This window comes from Alligator sinensis, unplaced genomic scaffold (genome assembly GCF_000455745.1).
Source record: "Alligator sinensis unplaced genomic scaffold, ASM45574v1 scaffold347_1, whole genome shotgun sequence".
NCBI lineage: Eukaryota > Metazoa > Chordata > Crocodylia > Alligatoridae > Alligator > Alligator sinensis.
In genome coordinates this window covers 1,289,625-1,299,863 of record NW_005841922.1, presented here as the reverse complement: position 1 = coordinate 1,299,863, position 10,239 = coordinate 1,289,625, and the positions used below count along the sequence as shown (strand labels likewise).

Genomic DNA, 10,239 nt, shown 5'->3' with positions numbered 1-10,239 from the left:
CGCCAACTGCCCCCTCCCCACCACTCCACTTCTGGCCCCACAACACCCCCCTCCACCCCTGCATCTGGCCATCTGTCTGTGTGAAACACTCTGATTGGTTGTTTCAGTAAGCATTGTGATTGGACAGACACACAGACAGACAGACTAAGCACATTTCTTTATATATATAGAGATATATATCTATATCTCTATATAGAGAGATATATATCTATATCTATATATATCTATACATATCTATATATAGATATATATATAGATATGAGAGAGAGAGAGAATAAACACCTATATTTGTATTTACACACACACAAACATATACCTATATATATTAATACAGATACAAAAATGGTGATGAAGTGAAGATGGTAACTAACAAAAGGCAAAATGGCTAAGAGTAGCAAAAGACTGTCATAGCATGGTTACTAAATGTGAGGCAAAATGAGGACAAAATAGATCTCAAGATTAAGAAAGAGTTATTATTTAACTTGAACATATGTATAGTTTTAGCACAGTTTGGTCTTTCTCAGGCCCCTGACCAAGAACTGGCGCAAAGCGGCCAGTGGTATCCCTCAGGCCTCCATGCTTGGACCGGTGCTTTCAACATCTTTATCCATGATTTGGATGGGGGAGTGAAAAGCTCGCTGGTCAAGTTCACAGACGACACCAACTTATGGGGCAGTGTGGCCATGTCAGAAGAAGCTCTGCTCCTGTTCTTCTGCCCCATTTGTTGTTCTGCATTCAGCTCCCTACTCTGTGCTCCCTGCCTGATCTCCTGCTCTGTCTTCTGATTGCTGCTGGAGCTGCTGCCCTGCTGCCTGTCCCCTCCAAAGGCTGCTTGTGCCACTTGTTGCGCTCATGTTGAAAGCTGGCCACCCTGAATTAGATATTGCTTTATGAACAATATTTTCCACAGAAGCATTGGGCATAGGCTGCGTATTTTGAAAGGGGTGTGCTGATCCTTCTGCTAGGACTTCAAACACCCAGAAGCTCCTTCCACTCCCGTGGCCACAACTGAATCCCTCGTGGGCTGCATGTGACCTGTGGGCTACCAGTTGGATAGTTCTGGATTAGAAAAACACTTCTATAGGATGGCTGAGATAGGGATGATCCTGCCTAGACCAATGGATTGGACTAAATGACCTCCTGAGGTTCATCCCAACCCTACTTTTTAAGGATTCTATCGTTATGCCCTCAAGTACCCCTTGCTTTTTGAAAAATCCTGTTTATAATAAATATTCAGCATAATAAATGCTGAATATTCTCATTACCCATCTTTTCTGTATCCCACTCTTTTGTATCAACCCTTTGCAGTTTTTTACTAGTGTTTTACACAACCCTTTCTGATATCCCACTAACCTCATGTAACACTGAGTGTCAGGATTTCGGATCAAAACTCCCAAGAGCTTTGCTCAGTAAGAACTTCATAAAGACATTCAAAACAAAGCAACAGCCTCTCTCCTGATGTCATCGTTGTTCTGTGCTCTCTTGTAATTGAAACTTTTCACAGAGTCCTGCCATGATGTAGTGAGTATTTGCCAGAAAGTAGCTGGAGTTACCTGGCATTATTCAAACTCAAACCCTTCTAACATTTCTTTTTTAATTTTAATCACAACTATCCAATGTTTATAAATATTCAGTTAAATCTTACTGGCACTTACGATTGTATTTTGTTTCTCAGCTATTGGAAGAATGAGCTTAAAAGGCAAATTCCACTCAGAGCAGCTGAACTGAGTACGGGAGAGAGATCCAAGGAAGAGGCATCTTCCCCTGGCCAAAGTACTACTTTGGACATGACCCATGAGTATTATCTAGGTCCTGAGGATGCAACAACTTCTATCACTGTAATGCATCCAGAAGAGAAGGGAGAATCAAAGAATTCACATTAAGGGTGCACAGTTCACTCCTGCCCTCTGACACATAGGAGCTGCCAGGTAACTCTGTGCTGGCCACAATCCCAACTCAACAGAATTGGAATAGCTAAAAGTAATTTAAAAGGGTATTATTTTACTTACAGCATTCTGCATCTTAGCGTGAGAAAGTGCTGTGTTACTCACTTGAATTTATTTGTGCACATAAAAAGTTTATTTTTTTTTATAGCTTTATATCTGTATAAATAACAAGAACAGAGATGGCCCAAACTTAGTTGTATTAGACAGCTGTATCTTCTGCCTTGATTCCATCTCTGACCATACTGTTTTCTACCAGTACAGGTTTTTTTAAATATACATAGACCTGAAAATGTTTTACAAAGCTAATCATCATTGGCAATCCCTCAATTTGGGGATGATTTCTACCATGGCTCGCTGATAGATCAAAGCTAATATGATAACTGTAACTGGGAAAAGAGGCATAGGAAAAAGATACACATCGGCTGCATCCACAAAATGCTTTACTCTAATTAGATTACTCCGATGCGCAGTAAAGCACCACTCTTTACCCATGAGCAGCAATTACTTTGCAGTACAATCTAATGCGCCATTTTCAAGTACCTGTAGATACAAGTACTAGAAATTGGTGCAGAAGCACATGTGGAGATGTTGACCAGGAGCAAATTGCTCCTTGTCAACCTAGGCAGCAAGGGATCACAAGGGGTGGGGAGAGCTGTCTTAGCTCCACGGGATGCTGCCTGCCAGCCACGTGGAGATCAGGACCTGTCCTGATCACCACATGGCTGGGAGAGCTGTCCCAGCTGCCGGGTAGCTGGAGATCAGCATGGATCAGTTTAATGTGCCTGAATTTTCTGCACAGACAATTCAGGTGCATTAACTGCACCTGTAGACATGCCCATCAAGATCCTGACCCAGTAAAGCAAACTTAACTCATGACGGAATTTGTAACAACACAGATGGTTCTCGACTCCTAATACCCATCTCTAGTTACCAAATTATACAGCTAGCAACAAAGGAGAAAAGTATAAAGTGACATAATTCTAACTCAGTACATTTTGAGTCAGGAAGTAGCAGAAGTGGTAAACACTCAAAGCTAATTTGATTGTATGGATGTACTTTTTCAGATCATAGCCATAATTTTGCTTATAAAAATCATACATAACAGAACGTAGAAAAACAGCTTTGTTGCCTAGGGTAGCAAGGCTTTTGTGTGATATATTTTATTGGCCTGGCTGCATAGTAGGGAGAACTGTTTGACAAGCTTTCGGGCATCAGGTGCCTTTCTTCAGGTGTATGCCCAAAAGCTTGTTCAATAGCTTTTCCATCTGTACAACTGATCCAATGAAAGATACCACAAAAAATCCTTCCCTCTCAGGCATTTACTGGATCATCACAGCTATGACAACAGCCCAGCAACATCTAAGTTTGTGACTTGACAGTCAATGATTTTGGTAAGAGGTATTTAATGCTCCCAGTCTGTAACCTGCCCATGGCAGGACTGTATAAATTATCAAATGAATAGTGTTAGTAGCAATAGTCTAAAATTTGCTTTGGCTTCTATTCTTTTGTATTGAATTTAAAGAAAAGTAATCCTTAACTAACCATCTTTGATGGAGCAGCTCAATTCTCATTAGTGATAAGAGCTGGTATTGATAAGAGAAAATTAATCTGCTAGAGAAAATTTACAGACCATGTCAGATTACCATGTTACCGATTAAAATCTATTTAAAATGTCAATTGCTAAATATTTGTATCATCTAAATAAACTTTGAAATTATTGGTTATTCTGTGTTCACAGAAGTGCATAAACTTCCTAATACAAATCCAAATTCTTAAGCTGTCTATTTTCAGACTAGGGTATATTCATTTAAATCAATACAGGCATTCTTTACTGTATACGATACATCCAACTGTATCCAGTACATTATGAAGTATTTTCTTCAGGCCTAGATTGACAATACTAGGCATGTATCACTGAACAAGTTTGCATAGGAATCATTCAACTGATGTGTGTTAATCTTGGAGGTCTCAAGCTACTGTATATTCTGACCAGGCAAACCACATATATGCTTGTGGTATGTTCAGTCAGGAGCGACATGTCTGTAGCTGCAATTCAGCAAGATACTTACATTCGTGCCTTCCTTAAAACACAGGAATAGTTCAGCTAAAGACAGTGAATCAGGATCTTCATACACGGGAATATTTTACCACATATATTATGTGCTAATGAATACATACATGCACGCACATGCACACACATGTGCACACACATAATCCAATAGCTATTGATCCACACTTCTTTCCATCTTTAACAATCTGGTCAATAGAAATGCTAAGATTTTTCTTAGAACAAATGAAAACAACGGGAGATACCAACACATTATATTAACAGAAAATCAGTATCTTGGAGGCACTACTACTAAGATGTGTTTTTCCCCTTCCTAGAATTTAAACTTTTGAAGTAAATGATCCACGTGAGATAATCCATTATTTTGCGTACTAATAGTATAAAGTTATTAATAACTTGAGTATAAAAACATGAATTTCTCCAAGTTCTAAAAGGAGATTAGCAATTAGAAACCTAACTGCTGTTTCTCATATCTCTCACTGCTTACTCGAAAGAAATCACACAGGAGTTTCTTTACCACATAAAACAAACTGAGCTATCCCTGATGAGAGAAGTGAAAAACACTTAAAGTGAGAAAGCCCTCCTCTCTTCATTAAAATAATCTCCTGTGTACCCATCAGTAGACATTAGACTTAATTTAGTTTTTATAAAACAGGTTTAAAAGAAATATAAAAATAATCTCTTATTTACAATATCTATTTTGAGAAACAGACATTAGGAATACAAATATAGATCATGCAGTTCTGGTTAATGGCAAGGCTACATAGCAGTTTACCCCACTGACTGAGCTACACTTGCTCTTAGAAATCAGATAGCCTGTGTGAACAGCTACTTTTCCACATGTTCTAAAGAACAATTCATATACCCTAGGTAGGGTCAAAACTTCTCTCCATATTGAAGTTTGATTTGGTAAGAAACAAAAACAAAACCCCAATGCACCTGAAAATCCTTTTCAAAACTTGTGCCCATGCCGGCTGTTCCTATGGTTGCTGCCTTAGCTCATCCGACCTTCTCATCAAGCTTGCTATTTCACATCCCTATGAGATCAAAACCCTATAAGGACAGCCCTAACCTGAAGCCTGTTTAACCTCCTTTTCCCATTTTCTTCAGCAAGACAAGAGTCCTCAAACAATTCCTGGGGGTATGGGGCTTCAGCACCTTTGTTCAAGATAAGCTGCAGCCTATTTCAGGGTAGTCTACGCACAGCTTTCTTTTCTGAGGTCCTGCTGGGCATTTCATGAATTCCAGAGGAGCTGCAAGAACACCACGTCTCTAAACAGCCAACAAAACAGAACAACCCAAATGCTCTAATCTTTGAACTCTCTAAAACATGTATTTTCAAACAATTTATCCAGTTTCTAGAGACCTTCTGGCTTCCTCCCAAGGAAGGCAATAACCCTGTGTAAATCACAAATGCCGTATTAATGATGGCAGTGGCAGTGGAGGAGGTTTTTCATCTTTTAACCCAATATCCCAGTGCTTAGGGCTCTGAGTGGGAAGACCCAGGCTCTAGACCCAACACCTGGAAGGAGTTAGAACCTACATCTCCTAACCTACAGCAAAGTGCCATGGGGTGGGTAGGGGAAAAACACCTTCCTACCCTACCCCTCCCTGCTAGCCCAATGGGAAGCCAAAAAGGGAAGATCTGTGAGGCCAAGAAGAATATAAAGTAAACCAGATGGATTATATCTTAAGGAGACAGGCCCTGCTCTGGATGAGAAGGTGCCTTTCGTTCTAGCTCCTGATTTTGTCCCTTCAGGTCTCTCTCCATTTTATAAATGTACTCACTAGATAAAATGCGCACTTAGTGAAAGAGCTCTCACTCTACTCAGTGCAGGGTGCTAATCATGGCTCTTCTTGCAAATAACACTTCAGGGACATGCCATTTTTACTTGAATCCAAGATGCAGTTTTTTTCCCTATTCAACATGGGGGAAAAAAGCCCCTCAGCTTGGATTTGAGTGGAGGGCGGGAAGGGATGGCAGCATGTGGCTGACCTGGGACCTCCAAAGGAGGCAGGCGGCAGTGGGAACAAGTGCCAGAGGGTGCAGGTACTGTGATGGGAGGCAAGCAACAGGTATGGCAAGGGGGGAGGAGGGCTAGGCAGCAGGTGGCAAGGTGCAGGAGGGGCAGGGGTCAGGCTGCTTGACTCTCCCTCCCCCCTCCCCCTGGTTTTCCCATCACAGGCATGGGGGGATGAATTTAAGGTGAACTTCCAATAATTACATTCTATACTTGGACAATTATAACAAATTTATAAATATTCCATGTGTAGAATCTATCTACTGGGGTTTGTTTTAAATTCAAAGCCATGTTGGATTTGGGTAAATACAGTATATGCTTTACTGGTTAGATTAGTATCACAACAGAACAGATCCGACTCAGAAAGGTGAGACAAGAGGCACAGGGGTATTAGGACCTAAAATACATATAAATGCATATAAATGGCTATAAATATCACTTATGCTACTAACTTTATCCATGTATGTACCATGTGCCTGCCTAAAGAGAAGCAGAATTTGGGCCCAAGTGACTACACAGCAAATGAATTTTACTCACTGAGTGTTCAATTAAACTGCCATTCAAGTGAAGAGGGAAACCCATTGACATAAATGATGTAGGATCATCCAAAGCCATCTGAATGGTCAGTCAGCTTATCAGACTTACACTGTAATGGGAACAAATCTGCCTGGGAAATTTCTATATCTGTGCTGAGTCACACTGAAGTCAGCAGCTCTATGAAAGAGAGTAATGATCCGGGAAGGCTGATTACACTGCAGGATTTCAGACTTGATCTGCTCCAGATAGAACTTGTTAAGCAAAGGATAAAGGCCTCCCCTATTCCAGTGGAGATGATGGGAATGTTTATTTGGATGCTTGAAATATGGATTATGGGATAACATTTTTCAGAGGGTCTAAGGGATTCAGCAATCTCAGTGCAATTTTTAAACTGACTCAGGCACCAAGGGCCTGGTTTTTATTTTAAAAGTGTTTAGATACTTACAGAGAGGCAGACAGGTATCCAGTGCGATTTTTAAAAGCATCTTGGGGCCAAACTTCTTACAGCCTTTGAAAAACTCACCAGGCATCATTAACCACCTAAATAAGTAATTTAGTGTCAGGGATGACAAATTTGTTTCTCCTCTACTTTGGTATCAACTTAAATTAACCCAAAGAATAACAGTGTGCTTTAAAATACTAAATGGGACAGGATCAAAGCTTTAAAATATACATGAAAGTGTAATGCACTCTTCCTCTATTATGCCTTCTTGGGGGGTTTTGAGCCTGTAAAGTGGCTGTATCAACATGTGCACTTTACTGCAGCGTAGACTAATTAGCTCCACAGCAAAGTATCACCGCCTATGCATGCACTGGTATTAGGGTGTAATAAACTAATTAACTCTGTTGTAAGATAGTACTGCTGGGGACAGTACCGTCTTAAATTAGATAAATTAACTACACTGAGGGCATGTCTACATGTGCGCATTTAATCCAGTTAGCCTAATTTAAGGTGCATTAAGGATGTGTGTCTACACATGTGTGCCCTTAATGTGCCTTAAAAATGGCAATTTAAGGCTATTCAAGCCTAAACAGCTAAATCGTTTTAGCTGTGGGAACAGCTAAATCGTTTTAGCAAACATGTAGATGTGCTAATGTGCATTAATGCTGTATTTGTCCATTGACTTGGGACTAACTTTAGTTGGACCGTGCACCCACGTTAAAGTGTATTCGTGCATGCATGTGTAGACACATGCTTAAATCACCTTAATACACTTTCGGCCAATGCACATTAAGTTTAGGCGTGTGTAAAAGCACATGTAGATACGCCCTGAAATGCATGTGTAGATGCTGACTGGGGGTGTAAATTAGCTAGAGGCCTGCTCTGCCCTGGCTCAAATTACTGCTGTCCTGTGCCCATGTGTAGATGCTGGAATAGGACGAAGGGTTCTGTGGTAGAAGTAAGGCTGGAGTGATGCTGTACTCATAATAATCCAGAAAGTATATGAGAGGCACATTTTTTTTGGTGATATCTTTCAAAAGCATCTTGGTGTCAAACTTCTTACAGCCTTTGAAAAACTCACCAGGCATTATTAACCACCTAAATAAGTAGCTTAATTTTGGAGGTGAGAAGAGATATCAGACAAGCTTTCAGGCATAAACTGCCCTTCTTTGTGGTAAAAAGCATTTTTCTGGGATTGACAAAATTTGTTGCCCAAGTCTTTATGTACTGAGAGCCTGCAGCTCCCAATGACTTCCATTCAGAATTGCATTTAATATTTCTCAATAAAACAGGACCTTAGAACTCAGTTTCTATCTCTGTCACACTTTTGTAAATACCCTTAGTAAAGATGCATAACTTCTGCTGTAAAATGGAAATAGTGTTCTGCTATTTCACAAAGGAGCTGTTATGCATCAGAAAATGGCACATGCAAATATAAATTAGGGCTGCATACACAGTTTCAGACAATCTGGGAGAATTCTACCAGGTTTGTTCTCATGGTAGAAAAACTTACAGAGAGCCAAATGTACAGACCTTTGGGTACTAAGCCCTGAAGAGTAGAGAGCTTGCAGTACTTATACTGTGCAGCTGTGGGGGGTAGAGGGTACTGTGCACACATCTCAGTGTGCTCTGCAGCCTCCCTTAGTCCGCTTGGCAACAGATGACAGCAGAACATAGGGCAGCGCCGACTGGCTAAACCAGATGGCCCATGGTCAGCCAACGTTATCATCATGTACAGACATTCGCTCCCCCAGGAGAAACTCTCTTAGAAGTGATTTAACCCTGGTTGTACCCAGGTTATTTTTCTCTTGGAGTGATCATTTTTACTCTGGGAGAAAATACCTGAACGTCTGTACAATCATAATTTCTCCTGGTAGACCAGCAACTCCCCTAGGAGAAACTGAATGTCTGTACAAGGTGGTGCTTCTGCCTTGACCTTAAGTGGCAGGGTTAGAAAAGATTTAACTCATACAACTGCAGCTGGAATTTTCTTCTTGCTTCTGGCATGAATATCCTGTGAGGGTGCAAACCTGGCTCAGCTTTCCCAGAAATTCTGGTTACCAGTGACAATAAACCAGATAGAAAAGAGAAAGGGAAGACATCATGTCCGTGGAAAAAAACAAAAACAAAACACATCCTATCAAGTTTGTGCCTACCTAGTTTGGACAGCTTTTGGGTCACAGCCAATTCTTCCCTGATGAAATAGCACAAGATGAATGAATTGGGGACAGATAGAATTTGTGAGACTACAACTGCCACATGAGACTTTCAAAAGCCCTATGACCTAGAGAGACCAAAAGAGCAATGCCTCTGGAGTCCTCTAACCTAATGCAAGTGAAAGCACTTAGTAGATATTTTATCATTACCATTTCAGGTTTCTCAGTCAAGCATTAGAGAAAAGAAATGCACAAAGTAACTGTTGAGGAGCATTAATTATCATCATCATTATCATTATTCTTAATGATAATAGCAATAATAATAAGCAACATTATTAAATGGAAGAACTAGATAAATTAGATTATATTTGGGAAAATTACAAGACCTCCTTGTTCATAATTTCAAGGCACTGTAATACATGAAAATTTGGGAGAAATGAACTCAGGGACTGGAAGCATGACAAAAATGACTCTAACTTCACTAGCACCTCTGAATGTTGGTAGAAGTGGGTGGCAATGGAATAAATGTGGACGCGACTTGACAGAATGAGAGATACATTGTACTAAGTTTACACTTTCTTAGAAGACTTCTGGTATTTATATCCTTTTATCCTGAGAAGTCCAATCATTGCACAATGCAAAAATGTTGAATATATGCACTGTATAAATCAAAGAACATTACATGGCTATCCAGCAAAACCAGTAGACTGTAGACAGTTTGTCATTGTATGCAAAGTATTTCCTGATTTCAACTGTAACTTCCACACTAAGTTTTAAATCAGGATCAAGTCAACCACTGAAGACCTCATGTCAGTTTGCCAATATTACAACCCTGTAAATATTATGAAAATACCTTCAATTATACCACAGTACTACACCTATTTTACAAACTAATAAATAATGATATATGGGGAAAAAATCTCAGTGATTATCAGATTTTTATCAGGTTGTACATTTATCCCTATAAACTGAATATTCAATTGAAAGAATATTTTATTAGGTAAATAAATATCCACGCAAATATATTAATATATTTTGCTTCAAAACCAGCAAATATATTAACACTTTA

At 39.8% G+C, this 10,239-nt stretch overlaps 1 protein-coding gene across 1 annotated transcript in view; it reads right to left on the bottom strand.

The window, feature by feature from the left end:
• The window catches only part of ZNF532 (zinc finger protein 532), an 88,980-nt gene that overhangs the window by 31,083 nt on the left and 47,658 nt on the right, over nt 1–10,239 (bottom strand).